Below are 15,677 nucleotides of genomic sequence, written 5' to 3'. Positions count from 1 at the left end.
TCTGTAGGATTAAATTCATTGTTTGTCTTGTATAAAGTTGCGAGATGTGAGTGAAATTTATGGACTATTTTAACTGGATTACAAGTGTAAACATTTTTTGATAATTTCAAACGTATTGGTTTGAAAGATTTGTTAGTTGAATTTAATGCCCGAGCCAAATATGTACCAGGTTTGTTTGTATTCATGTAGAAATTGTGTTTGGAGCGTTTGAGGGATTTATCAACTGACTCAGTGAGAAATAGATCGTATTCCAATCTAGATTTTTCCAGATGAGATTTTGTACTCTGAGATGGATTATTTTGAAATGATATGTAGGCTGCATTAAAATTGAGTTCTAGTTTTTTTGCTAGATTTTTGCGTTCCCGTTTAAATAGTGCCATTTGTCTTTGTATTGTACCACGCAAGACAGGCTTATGAGCTTCCCACAGTGTTATTGGGGAGATGTCTGTTGTATTATTAATTGATATGTATTCCTTTAAAGCTTGTTCAATGGCCATCTGATGTAGTGGGTGTTTGAGCATTATGTCCGGTAAGTACCACGTTGGGTCATGCGCTTTTGGTATGGCTGAGGCTATAGTAGTGTATACTGCATTATGGTCAGACCACGGAATCGGAATTATATCTGATGCAATAATTTCTGGTATCATTCCTATTGTTAGAAAAATATGATCTATTCTGGTGAAGGTTTGATGAGGGTGCGAGAAATAAGTGAATTTCTTTTTCATTGGGTTACTTTCTCTCCATGAATCTACCAGATTGTATTTGGAAAGAAGTTGAGAAAAAGGTAATCTAGAGGTTATTTTGGATGGTGTAAAAGGTGATTTATCTAGAAATGGGAGGAGGACCTGGTTCGAATCCCCACACATTATCACTGTTCCTATTTTGTGTGTATTAATCACTTGTAATATATGTGAGAGGAATGGTGTAGGTTGTTTGTTAGGAGCGTAGTAGGAAATCACAGTGATTGCTGTATCCATTATATAACCCATGAGTATCAGGTATCTACCTTCTGGGTCTTTAATTTCTGATGATAAGGTGAATGGTGTGGATCGGTGAAATGCAATTAGAGTTCCCCTTTGCTTGGTACAGGCAGAAGCCGTGTAAATTTGTTGATAAAAAGGAGAAATATATTTTGGAGTAGAATCTTTGGTGAAGTGTGTTTCTTGGAGGCATACTATGTGAGCCTTCTTGTTATGGAAAGTACGGAAGGCTTTGGTCCTTTTTTGAGGGACATTTATTCCCTGAACATTCAGGGAAAGTATATTCAGTGGTGCCATGGCAATAGATCAAATAGTTTTGACTTACTTTTTGTTATGCAGAGCTGACTGCGCAGATCAACCTGTGTGGACTGAAGAGATGAATAGATAGAAAAGAAACCAGTGAATTCTGGAGTAAAGAGTAAACAAAAAACATATGAGATTAAATGATACATTGTATAAATTATTTTTTGCAAGTAATCACAATTTACCCGTGAAAGAGAGTAAATATCTCTCTCAGGGGAATAAGTGCCTTCGTCACACTCCCACATAATATGATTGGGAGAATGAGGAGGGCTAATGGGGGTACACGGATCTTCCGCTTACAGGAGAGAAGTGCTATGTCAAAAGACATCAAAATGATGTTTCATTAATTGGAGTGCAGAATATAGTTTTTGTTGAAATTATTTATTCCAGGGTGGTTGTATATGGTTAGTCTTGCCCTAGGCTAAATAATTCAGTTAGAAAGGTACTGTTAATAACTTTGGTATTGATGAAGATAGTTTGAATTATTTTGGGATTTTAACCATTTAAGAGTAAACAATTACATATTTTATTCATATGCAACTGTTTAGATATGTTAACTCATAAAATTGAGGTTGTATTGCTTCAGATTAGAATAAACAAAAACATAATTCTAGGAACTAGTTAGATAATAATATATTTGTTTTAAGAAAAGAAAGAAAAAGCTTCCATTACTTCTGGATTATTGAACATATTTGTCCTAAAAAGTAATAAATCTATTATTACCTGATAATATATAACTGAACAAGAATTTCCTTATTTCACTTATATATTCTAAGGCTATATGAATCAGAAGTAATAAGAAATATAACTGGAATGTAACATGATCCCACACAGTGTGTGACTATCAGAATGCAGTTACATTCAGTTATAAATATAGGTTTTTTATAGAGAACCATCTCTTAGTATAATAAATGAAGAGATATCAGGAATTAGGATGTCAGTCCATTGAATCTTCTTGGTCCATGGATGATGTGGCATAACGGCCTCTTTTGTGAGAATGATGATTCCCATTTTGTTCTGAAATTTTCTGGGTGCTGCCTGAAGGTGAAGATGACGCCATTCTTCTGCGTGTGGGAGAGTTGCTGCTTGTGGGTTCTGTCAGATTTAATTTTAAAAGGGTTTGTTGTAGTTCATCTGCTGATCTGCTTCTGTAAATTGTACATTGGTAGTTAAATCTGACTGAAAAGGGGAAGCCCCATTGATACATAATGTTGTGGCGTTGCAGTTCCATTAGTTGGGGTTTCATGGATCGTCTTTTAGTAATAGTAAGTTGGGATAGGTCAGCAAAAATTTGATAATTGTGTCCTTGAAAATTAAGTTCCTTTTTTTCTCTTGCAGCAATTAGTATTTGTTCTTTCGTTCTGTAATAATGAAATTTTGTGATTATATCACGTGGGGGTCCATCTTTCTTTTTGGCTGTGAGGGCTCTGTGTACTCTGTCCAGTTCTAAACGTTCAATAGGGATATCTGGCTTTAGTTCTTGTAATAGAGCAGTAATAGTAGATTGCAGGTCTGTCACAGTTTCAGGTATTCCCCTTATGCGCAAGTTTGAACGTCTGGCTCTATTTTCGTAATCTTCGAGCTTAGTTTGAAGTATTAAATTCTCTTTTTTTAATTGTTCCAATTCTGTTATATTTTCTTGGGTTGTAATTTCAATTTCATCCATTTTTATTTCTAAGGCTGCGGTGCGGTTTCCCAGCTCTCTTATTTCTTTAGTTAGGCTTTTTGTTATTTGGTCTGAGGTTTGTTTTAAAGCCTTATGAAGCATCTTTTCAAATTGTAATAATATTTCTGGGGATACTGAGGAGGCTTGTGGAGAAGTTTGTGAGAGGATTTGTTCTGTATCTGACTCAAATGGAGAGTCTTGCTGTGACATTTTCTGTCTGTGAGAGGGCCCTGATGCTGTATATTGTGAGGTGACTGGAGCTGCTTCAGCTGCAGTGAGTGCCTGTGAGCTCTTTGTGAGGTGATTTTTATTTCTGCCACGGTTTCCTCCCAGTACCATATTTCCTGCCCAAACTTTCACAGTTTGTTCCCTGGGGCAAAAAGGTTCAAATGGATACCTTTTGAGCCTGCAGGCTCCGCTTTGTCCTTCTCTTCTCTCCTCAGCGGTGTGGAGCTCTAACAATGCATGTCTGCTCTGCTAGGCTCCGCCTCCTGCCCCCGGAGAGGATCATTTTCCAAAAAATTACTTTTATTAAGGGCTCACAACTAAACAAAGAGGGAGGCAACGCTGGAAAAACTGCAGAAATGGGTGAAGCCTTGGACCCCCAGGGCAGACATCAACTATTTTCAAGCAAAATTGGTGGCCTGAGGAGTCTATATCTAAGGGAGTGCAGTCTGGTCCAGAAGTCCCAGAGATCCGGAAAGCAGCAGATGACATCTGTGTCCCCAGGCTGTGGTCATACAAGAGACTGCAGCTTCTGTCAGACCAGACTGAACCCAGGGCCATCACTCTCTGGTCTTCCTTACACGCTTCCTTCCACGCGGTGGCTCTGGTGGTGGAGTTGTGGCAGCAGGAGGAGGAGGAGGATGGTCCAACTCAATCACGTCGGGCTTGGGTGTTAGTTCCCCACTCACCCCCTTACTTAGGACTTTATAAAAAGGTCCTCACACAGCTTGCATTGACCCTCCTGCATGCCCTGCAGTTTTGTGGCAGCCATGCAGGCAAAGGCCTCTTCAGGAGTGGGTAAGGCTCGGAGGGACGCAGAAGCCTCCTGAATGAGCCTGAGCGCAGAATCCTGCATGGGAGTCGTCTTCCTCGCTTTTTTAGATGGAAGGCGGAGGGGAGGAACCTGCGATTCAGTCAGGCTGCGACTGGTCCCAGGCTTTTCCTGGCTGACACTTAGCCCCGCCTCCTCCTGGCTGCCACTAACCCCCGCCTCCTCCTGACTGCCACATTCCACAACCTCCTCCTGGCTGAGGTCTTCCTGTGTATGAAAAAGGGACATAGTTTTAGTTTTTTATTCATCAATCACACACAATTGTCACCTCCTGACTGTTGCAAATTGAATGTTAACAAATATAACAGACTATCATTCTGAGCCCAGCAGTTTTCTTTCTTGTCCCAATTTTGGGTGCCCACTACTGTCTATTGATATGTCAAACACTTTTTTCAATCAGCAATTAGTGATCAATAATAACATCTAGTAAAGATCATTTCTTTTTTGACCAGAAATCTGTAGAAGAATGCTATAACTGACTCCAGCTGGGCTCCTCCACTTCTTCCTGGCTGGAAGGGCCAGGTTGGACATCGGAAGCCTCAGCTGGGGTGGAAGGAAGAGTGGAAGGAAGAGTGGAGAGGGATTCCCTGACTTCAGTGTGGTCTGACAGAAATCGCAGTCTCTCATAGTACCACAGCCTGGGGACATAAACGTCATCTGCTGCAGCTCCAGACCTCTGGGAATCTGTGACCTTCTTGCGCTCCCTAAGATAAGTGCTCCTCAGGACACCAATTTTGGTTTTTAAATAGGGGATGGTTGCTGTGGGGACCACCGGCTTCACCAACTCCAGCAGTGTCTCCAGCGCTGCCTGCCTCTTTTGTTTATTATTATAATGGGGGTGTCTCACCTGCCACAGACAGGGCAGCTCCCTGTATTTGTCTATGAACGGGGGGAGGAAATTGTGGTCATTGAAGCCATCCATTTTCTCTGCAAGACACAACACAAGAAAAACCCTAAGGTCAGGCCAAACTCTCCTAATCTTGTTACAATATAGGCTTCAATTTCGAAGCAGTATAGGCCCAAGTTTAGATCTTACCTTCGTTATCACGATCGGCGCTTTCGATGCTCCTTCCTCCGCTCACAGATCATACGTAATACGCACGCGTGTTACGCTTTATACACACTGCACATGCGTGTAACTCCGCCCGCCCCTGACGTTCTTTCTAGTCTATTTCCCGCCCCTTTTAGTTCGGCGCAGTGGGGGAAGAGCACATGGCGGAGACACAGCAGGTGCGTGCTAATTATAAACAAATAATGTGGGGATCTTGCGAGCCACAAGTGGACCAATGCCTCTATGGCGACTATTTATAAGCAGCAAACACTTCACCATGTTTCATTCCGTGTATTAGAAATATATAACCAATTGTGCCTGCGCTAAAAAATAAAACTAAGAAGGAAAATCGTGCAAAAATATTACTAATAAACTGAAACCGTAATTAATGTGCTAATAAAGACATATACATATAAGTATACTATATAATAAGTGCAATCCTTATATATAAAAAAATGTCAAAGTACATACATAAGTGCAATCCTTATATAAAAATTCTCAAAGTGCATCATGCAGAGAGAAAAAAATGTATGAATATAAACATAAAATCTAAGTGCTATTCTTGTGTCAAAAGTGTCCAGTCAAATTATGATCGGCTGATTAAAGCCAAAACCAAAAAGTGCAAGTATTCAGTGTCCATAAATTAAGTGTCCATCTTGCTTCTCCTGAATGGTGTCCAAATCACAACAAGCTTAATGTGCTCTCCCTTGATCACCCACTTGTGCTTACGCTCACCTCTAATCGTGTGACACGGTAGTTAAACAGTGTCTAACACGCATTGGAGCCACTCCTGGGCTCACTCAGGGTACCTTGGTGTGTATTCCAATCCTCTCAGGTAAAGCCAATTGACATTCATAAAAAAGAAAAAGAGAGCTCCATGGTGTAGTACAGTAAGGGATTTATTTAAAAATAAGAAGATATTCCTCCAGGAGGGTACTCACACTATGCGGGTGCTACAGTGCACAAAACTACCCAGATATGATGTATTAATCACGGCTCGTATGGCGTGCGGTGTGGTGTGTATTCACCTCCTTCTCTGCTGACAGCTCCGTCCTACCCCTCCCCGACGCGTATTCGGCACAGGGATCACGTGCCTTCCTCTGGGGGACATTTATCTGTTTGATAATGCCACCACAAAAATTGTTATACCACAAACATGTTGTTTTGTTAGAAAAAACTTTTCTAAATGCACATGTGATTGTGCAGGTATTAAAAAGATTGTTAAGCAAGAATGTGTGGATTATTGTGTCAACGCTAAAACACTTTGTTGGTGATGTCATTGCTGTTTTCTGTGAAAATGGGGGTTATTTCCTAAGGCCAAATCATCTTTGCACTACAAGTGCAGTTTCACTGCACTTGTAGTGCAAAGTGTCTTTGCCTTTAGTAAATAACACTCAACAGTGCTTTGTATAAGGTTACACAATCACGCCATTTTCTGGACTCAACACATTTCTGTCACGGTCAGCTAAAACAAACACAAGCAGTAAATGTCCACAAACATTTTCTTTTTTTTGCTTTTTTATTTGATAAAGGCTTCACAAATGTACTGGCATATTGATGGCCCCCCTACCCGCAAAGAACTCCAGGTATTGTAACCGGACATCACGGGCACTCAGGGAGGGCAAGCCAGGACGGCCACTTTCAAGCGCCGTCAGTGTTGTTTCAGGGATCACTCCGGCCTCAGGCCCAACTGAGCCAGCATAGTTGGCCGAATGTTTCCGTAAAAAGTTATGGAGAATACAGCACGCCAGGATTATATGATTAAGTTTATACTCCGCTATATGGATAGGTGTCAGAAATAGGCGGAACCGGCTGGCCAGGATACCAAATGTGTTCTCCACCACTCTTCTGGCTCTGGCCAGCCGGAAATTAAAAACCCTCTGTTCCGGGGTGAGGGTCCTCATCGGGAATGGCCGCATAAGATGGTCCCCCAGCGCAAACGCTTCATCAGCAACGAACACGAATGGGAGTCCTTCCACATTGTCCTCTGGAGCTGGCAAGTCCAAGCTGCCATTCTGGAGACGCCTGTAGAACTCCGTCTGGGCAATGACTCCACCATCGGACATCCGGCCATTCTTCCCCACGTCCACATACAAGAAGTCGTAATTAGCCGACACCACCGCCAACATCACAATACTATTGAACCCCTTATAGTTGAAATAGTACGACCCCGAGTTGGGTGGTGGGATGATGTGGACGTGTTTCCCATCAATTGCCCCTCCGCAGTTAGGAAAGTCCCACCGCTGGGCAAAGTGGGAGGCCACAGTCTGCCATTCCTGTGGCGTGGAAGGAAACTGTTGAGGAAAAAAAAAATATTAATATTTTTGCTCAGAAACATGGCAAGCAGATTAGGCACAAACATTCTGGGGCAACCTCCAGATAGCATTTATTAAGGGGAATTTAACAACACCAAAGTATAAGGTACACCTATCATATTCCCCCTCCCCCCCCCCCCTCTCATGTGCCATTTCTAACATTATGGGGGGTGGGGAAATCTTGGACAGGTAACCCTCTTCACTTCATTGAGAGATGAATGCCTAAATACAGGGTATTACTTGGAACAGCCCCTCCTTTGTTACACTATTGGCAGCCCACTGTACAGGTAAGAAGTGTCATAATACAAAGATATAAATGCACACTGGATACATTTGAGCACATTTGGACATTCTGCTATTACCTATCAAGATAATAATAGGATCTAAAAAGTTTTATCACCCTACCATTGGAAAGTATACAGGCAGGCCCTTGCACTACATGCTTTGGGGAATTCATCCATAAATCTGACCACAAAAGAGATGGGTATAGTGTGTATGGGTTTGGCAAAGTCAGCAGATAGATGATTGAGGATAGATAGAGAATTGGGATCAGCTGACTTAGCAGTTGGGGGGAGGGAGGGTTACTAAAAATGATTTGGGGACACCACAAAAAAAAAGCCTCTGGCACTCTGCCTGAATTTAAAGCACAAATAACATTTCAAAACATTTTAGGGGGTGTTTGGGGTAAAGCACTACTATGGAGCTGATAAAATACATTGTTAAGTGACTACATGATGTGAATATAGGGCCGTAGAGCATGCTGGGGAGGTAAGTGAAGGCAAATATGTATGAAGGACCGACAAAATTAATTAAATAAAAATCCAGCATGCATGAGGACAAAGGGGACATTCACAGCATATTCCAATCATGGTAATTAGGGAATGAGGAAAGAAATACAATATATTATCAAACATTAAATACAATAAAATGTAATATTAAAGGATAAAAATCTTACCTTCATATACTCCTTCTGCAGGACCTGTATGATGGCAGAACAGGTCTCTGGGATAATGATACCCAGAGCCTGGGGGGAGATGCCTGTCGAGAACTTCAAGTCCTGCAGACTTCTCCCTGTCGCCAAATACCGCAGGGTAGCGACGAGTCTCTGCTCCGGAGTGATGGCTTGCCTCATGCAGGTATCCTGCCTGCTAATATAAGGGGTCAGCGAAGCCAACAGACAGTGAAATACGGGGTCTGTCATCCTAAAAAGTTCCTGAAATCATCAGGATTATTCTCACGGATCTCACGGAGCAAAGGCATATGAGAGAACTGGTCACACTGAAGCAACCAATTCTTGGTCCATGAACTACTCCCCACCCTGTTCATGGACTGGACTTGTGTCAAGGTCAGGACCCCAACACCAAGCCCCCGCACAGCACGAACTCTACGAGGAGTACGCATACGCAACATGGCTAGAAAACGGTCGGCTGCTCAGAACGAAATAACAGAACGCACTGAAGAACAGCAAGGCCTGTGAAGAGCGACCTGAAAAACAGTAACGAACGCACAAGAACACAATGACTAAGTCACGCGGAACTTGCTTGCACGCACTGAAGAGCAGATACAAACCCACAAGCACAAACTGAACGGCAGAAAACGATCTGAAAACCACGAGTCTGAAAAAGCGCGAATCGTCTCTCACCAAACTTTTACTAACACGAGATTAGCAAAAGGAGCCCAAAGGGTGCCGCGCTTGGTTCTGAACTGGCCTTTCCTAGTCTCGTCGTACGTGCTTGACGTCACCGCGTTGTTGGCGATCGGAAATTCCGACAACTTTGTGCGACCGTGTGTACGCAAAACAAGTTTGAGCCAACATCCGTCGGAAAAAATTATAGGATTTTGTTGTCGGAATGTCCGAACAAAGTCCGACCGTGTGTAAAGGGCATTAGAGTTGAGTTAGGGTCAGAATTAGAATTACAGATTAAAAATAAGGGGGTCACTATTTTGTCCTGTTTCATTTTTATTTTTTTAATCTCCAAAAGTCCTACATTGAAAACTATGTTAAACAGGCACTTACAGTGCCTTGAAAAAGTATTCATACCCCTTGACATTTTCCACATTTTGTCATGTTACAACCAAAAACGTAAATGTATTTTATTGGGATTTTATGTGATAGACCAACACAAAGTGGCACATAATTGTGAAGTGGAAGGAAAATGATAAATGACGTGCATTTGTATTCAGTCTCCTTGAGTCAATACTTTGTAGAACCACCTTTCACTGCAATTACAGCTGCAAGTCTTTTTGAGGATGTCTCTACCAGCTTTGCACATCTAGAGAGTGACATTTTTGCCCATTCTTCTTTGCAAAATAGCTCAAGCTCTGTCAGATTGGATGGAGAGCATCTGTGAACAGCAATTTTCAAGTCTTGCCACAGATTCTCAATTGGTTTTAGGTCTGGACTATGACTGGGCCATTTTAACACATGGATGTGCTTTGATCTAAACTATTCCATTGTGGCTCTGGCCAGTTATGGCTGGTGCTCAAAATCTTTTGGGGGCGCAAACAAACTGAAAAATACTGAAAAAACCCCATCAATTGCAGCCATTGTGCCCATCAATTGCAGCCACCGTGCCTATAAAATGCAGCCACTATGCCATAAAATGCAGCCACTATGCCATCAATTGCAGCCACTGTGCCATCAATTGCAACCATTGTGCCTCCCATCAAATGCAGCCACTGTGCCCCATCAAATGCAGCCACTTTGCCCCATCAAATGCAGCCACTGTGCCATCAATTGCAACCATTGTGCCGCCCATCAAATGCAGCCACTGTGCCCCATCAAATGCAGCCACTGTGCCCTATCAAAAGCAGCCACTGTGCCCCATCAAAAGCAGCCACTGTGCCCTATCATATGCAGCCATGTGTGTCCATCATATGCAGCCACTTGTGCCCCATCAAATGCAGCCACTTGTGCCCCATCAAATGCAGCCACTTGTGCCCCATCAATTGCAGCCACTGTGCCATCAATTGCAGCCACTGTGCCCCATGATATGCAGCCACTGTGCCCCATGATATGCAGCCACTTGTGCCCCATAATATGCAGCCACTTGTGCCCCATGATATGCAGCCACTTGTGCCCCATCATATGCAGCCACCTGTGCCCCATCATATGCAGCCACCTGTGCCCCATCATATGCAGCCACTTGTGCCCCATCAAATGCAGCCACTGTGACCCCCACCCACCCCCCCTGTCTGCCCGGGCCTTACCCCATCTTGGTAGCGGGTCAGGCAGTGGATGATGGCGGCGAGCTGTGTGGGATGAGCAGCGGGTCGTCCATGCTGTCCTCTAGGGATGAGCCAACACCCCCGGTTCGGTTAGCACCAGAACCTGTGAACGGACCGAAAATTTGCACGAACGTTAGAGCCACATTGATGTATATGGGACTCAAACGTTCGAAATCAAAAGTGCTCATTTTAAAGGCTAATTTGCTTGGTATTGTCCTAAAAAGGGTTTGGGGACCCGGGTCCTGCCCCAGGGAACATGTATCAATGCAAAAAAACCTTTTAAAAACTGACATTTTTTCGGGAGCAGTGATTTTAATGATGCTTAAAGTAAAAAAAAAAGTGAAATATTCCTTTAAATATCGTACCTGGGGGTTGTCTATAGTATGCCTGTAAAGTGGCGCGTGTTTCCCGTGCTTAGAACAGTCCCTGCACAAAATGTTATTTTTAAAGGAAAAAAAGTCATTTAAAACTGCTTGCGGCTTTAATGCAATGTCGGGTCCTGGCAATATGGATGAAAATCAGTGAGACAAACGGCATGGGTACCCCCCAGTCCATTACTAGGCCCTTTGGGTCTTGTATGGATATTGAGGGGAACCCCGCACCCAAATTAAAAAAGAAAACAGCAGTATACAGGCTCTGTACTCTGAACAGCAGTATACAGGCGGTGCAAACAAGACAGGGACTGTAGGTTTGTTGTTAAGTAGAATCTGTTTGTAATTTTGAACTGGTACATTTTTAACGTGTTTAGCTCCAGCCAAAAAATCTATTTTAAGCTTTTTGGAAAACATAGGGAAGGGTTATCACCCCTGTGACATTTGTTTTGCTGTCTGTGCTCCTCTTCAGAAGATTTCACCTCACTTTTTATCCCAATGACACATGTTTTTTGAAAATTTGGGTTTTTTTGTGAAACAAGGATTGGTGATAAAGCATCAGTGGAAAGGAGAAATGTTTTTCCCATATTAACTCTTACAGGAGAGAATTTCCCTTCCTAGGGGTAGATTTCATCTCACTTCCTGTTGTCTCCTTCCGTTTGCAAGTAGGAGTCGTTTGTAAGTTGGATGTTTGAAAGTAGGGACCTGCCCTATATACTCAGCAGAAATTTGGGCCTTAGGTGTTGTTGTGGCCACAACACTGTAAGCCCTCACAGGGCCCTGCTGTGAAATATTAGATCAAGAATTTTAATTACATGCCCCTGTTGAATAGGGGCAGAAAAATTGGGCCTTTGGTGGTGGTGGTGGTGGTGGTGCTGGTGCCACAACACAGTAAGTCCTCACTCGCTCTTGGTGGGCACAGAAATGGGCCCTGCTGTGAAATATTAGATCAAGAATTGCAATTACATGCCCCTGTTGAACAGGGGCTGAAAAATTGGGCCTTAGGCACTGGTGCTGGTGCCACAACACTGCAACCCCTCACAGATACTCTACCACCAACCTTCTACAGGTAGCTTTAGGTGAACACTGTGCAGAGCTCGCAAAAAATAACTTGTAGCTTATTTCGCTGCCTTCGGTAGTGATAGGATCAGGAAAACACCACCAACCTTCTACAGGTAGCTTTAGGTGAACACTGTGCAGAGCTCGCAAAAAACTAACTTGTAGCTTATTTAGCTGCCTGCGGTAGTGATAGGATCAGGAAAACACCACCAACCTTCTACAGGTAGCTTTAGGTGAACACTGTGCAGAGCTTGCAAAAAAATAACTTGTAGCTTATTTAGCTGCCTGCGGTAGTAATAGGATCAGGAAAACACCACCAACCTTCTACAGGTAGCTGTAGGTGAACACTGTGCAGAGCTCGTGAAAAACTAACTTGTAGCTTATTTAGCTGCCTGCGGTAGTGATAGGATCAGGAAAACACCACCAACCTTCTACAGGTAGCTTTAGGTGAACACTGTGCAAAGCTCGCAAAAAAATAACTTGTAGCTTATTTAGCTGCCTGCGGTAGTGATAGGATCAGGAAAACACAACCAACCTTCTACAGGTAGCTTTAGGTGAACACTGTGCAGAGCTCGAAAAAAACTAACTTGTAGCTTATTTAGCTGCCTGCAGTAGTGATAGGATCAGGAAAACACCACCAAAGTTCTACAGGTAGCTTTAGCTGAACACTGTGCAGAGCTCGCAAAAAACTAACTTGTAGTTTTAGCTGAACACTGTGAGGAGGACGCACTACACTAACTTGTAGCTTTAGCTGAACATTGTTCAGAGGACACACTACACTAACTTGTAGCTTTAGCTGAACACTGTGCAGAGGTCGCACTACACTAACTTGTAGTTTTAGCTGAACACTGTGAGGAGGACGCACTACACTAACTTGTAGCTTTAGCTGAACACTGTGAGGAGGACGCACTACCCTAACTTGTAGCTTTAGCTGAACACTGTGCAGAGGTCACACTAAACTAACTTGTAGCTTTAGCTGAACACTGTGAGGAGGACGCACTACACTAACTTGTAGTTTTAGCTGAACACTGTGCAGAGGTCACACTAAACTAACTTGTAGCTTTAACTGAACACTGTGAGGAGGACGCACTACATTAAATAGTCTAGCTGCCTAATTGTGGTACTAATAGGATCAAAAGAACACCAGCAATTTTCTTCAGGTAGCTGTAAATACTGTAACAAGACATGCCTGCCTGTCAGTAGGAATATAACAGGAACGGATCTAGCTAAACTGAATACAGTGTATATATATATATATATATATATATATATATATATACATATATATATATATACAACACCTGGGATGCATATATATACAAAATACACTGTAAGTGCAGCTAACTCACTGACTGTCCTGTGGGGCGTGTTCTAAACCCCCTGAGCCATAATTGGCCAAAGCCACCCTGGCTTTGGGCAATTACAGCTCTCTCTACTGACAGCGCTGTGTTTGGCCAAGCATGCGGGTCATAGTGCATGCTTGGCCAATCATCAGCCAGCAATGCACTGCGATGCTGCAGTGAATTATGGGCCGTGACGCGCCACACGAATTTGGCGCGAATGGCCCATATCGGCCACCAATTCGAACATGGGTTTGACTCGAACGCGAAGCTCATCCCTACTGTCCTCCATGCTTCCCTGCGTCTCTCCTTCCTTACGATGGGAATCCTATAGGATCGCCTCTGTCTTTAGTCAATCAGGTGATGGGTAGTAGACCCGCGCTTCCTGATTGATGGTGATGCGGTTCAGTGTTAGGAAAGCAAATATTTGTTTGCTTTTTAACATACCTGGGTGGGCTCAGAGCGCAATGCTCTGCACTCCGAGTTCACCTTTTTTAAGCCTATTAGAGCCTATGGGTCCAATTGGGTGCTTCAAAAAAACACTCCCGCCGCTGTAATTCAGGCGCCCGGCATCCGAAAAGGGGCCGGACGCCTGAATAGGGGGTGGCAGTGGCGGCCATGGATAGATTCATGCAATGCATAAATCTATCCATTACCATATAGGGGGTGGCGTAACAGAGGGTCGGCACCCATGCACCCTTAATGGACACACCACCACTGGCTCTGGCTGTATGTTTAGGGTTGTTGTCTTGCTGGAAGGTGAACCTCTGCCCCAGTCTCAAGACTTTTGCAGACTAACAGGTTTTCTTATAAGATTCCCCTGTATTTGTCTCCCTCCATCTTCCTATTAACTCTCACCAGCTTCCCTGTCCCTGCTGAAGAAAAGCATCCACACAATATGATGCTGCCACCACCATGTTTCACAGTGGCATAGCATGTTCAGGGTGATTTGCAGTGTTAGTTTTCTGCCACACATAGCGTTTTACTTTCAGGCCAAAAATTTTAATTTTGGTCTCATCTGATCAGAGCACCTTCTTCCACATGTTTGCTGTGTCCCCCACATAGCTTCTCGCAAAAACTGCCAGATGGACTTCTTATGGCTTTCTTTCAACAATGGCTTTCTTCTTGCCAATAAAGTACATTTACATTTTTGGTTGTAACATGACAAAATGTGGAACATTTCAAAGGGTATGAATACTTTTTTAAGGCACTGTATTACTGAAAACCAACACACTGACAGCTTAAAAAATGTTTAGAATTTTTAATGTGCCTCAAAAAATCCAAAAAGGTAACAGTAGATTATACAGTTTCATTCTGCAGCTGCAGATTTTTTAAGGTCACCATTGGAAGCAATATAGGAAAACAAAATGTAAAGTCATTTAGGGGAAAAGAGCAATGTGAGTGCTGTCGGATTCGCCATGGAAACGCATGCAAAAGGAAAAACTTTCACAGTTGCACCTGTTGGGTGAGTAATCTTCTAGCTGCATAGAGAATGGCTTTAACAGAATTCTGATTAAACTAGTTTTACGGCAATGTTAGGTGATATATTTCCACTTGCAGTCTTTGTTAAAAGTAAGACCAGCCAAAGCCAAGCTGACAGTTTAAAGTGAGCACAAGGTGCCAGAATCACCCTCTGCCCCCTATGACTGCCTGCAGTTCTTCAGGGAAGATTCCCATGTCTGAGTTGCTGGCTTCATCTCCCAATTCAGCTTTTAGGTTCTTGCTTAGCTTCAGGCTGGGCAAGTTAGTCAGCCCTCCCTCACTGATTATACGATAGAAACATCAGAAGGATTTCATCTTGTGCCCTGGCTATCTTGCCTGGCCTACAGCAAGAATATTACGGTAAGGGGAGGAAGCCAAGCTGAGAATTCCTACAGGGAAAAAAAAAAGAAAAAGCATTTTGTTAGAAGAGGATGCTTCAGGCTCTTGGTGAGTGGTTTAGACTTCGCTGAACAGGAAAACACTTTGCCCTTGTCTATCCGGCCAGAACTCTTCAACAGAAATCTCCACCTTGAGCTATTATTGTGGTTATCGGTTCAATGTGAAGAATTGTTATTTGGATTTTCAGTTCACTGATGTGGATATATTCTATCTGACCTTACACGTGAAGTGCATATTTGCTGGCTATAACATGCTCACTGCTGCCCATCTTTATGCCAGAGGTGTCCATCCTTAAGGTCTCATACACACAGTTAAGCCTTTTAAAGCTGAACTCCATGGAAGATACTTGCAGCATACTTACATTGGGCCAGCTTGGTGTACAATGAGCCTAAACATGTGCATTTGTGCAGAAATCTTTTCCAGTGG

This window comes from Aquarana catesbeiana, linkage group LG07 (genome assembly GCF_042186555.1).
Source record: "Aquarana catesbeiana isolate 2022-GZ linkage group LG07, ASM4218655v1, whole genome shotgun sequence".
Classification (NCBI taxonomy): Eukaryota; Metazoa; Chordata; class Amphibia; order Anura; family Ranidae; genus Aquarana; species Aquarana catesbeiana.
The sequence above is the reverse complement of the archived record's forward strand: the minus strand, read 5'-3'. Positions refer to the sequence as shown.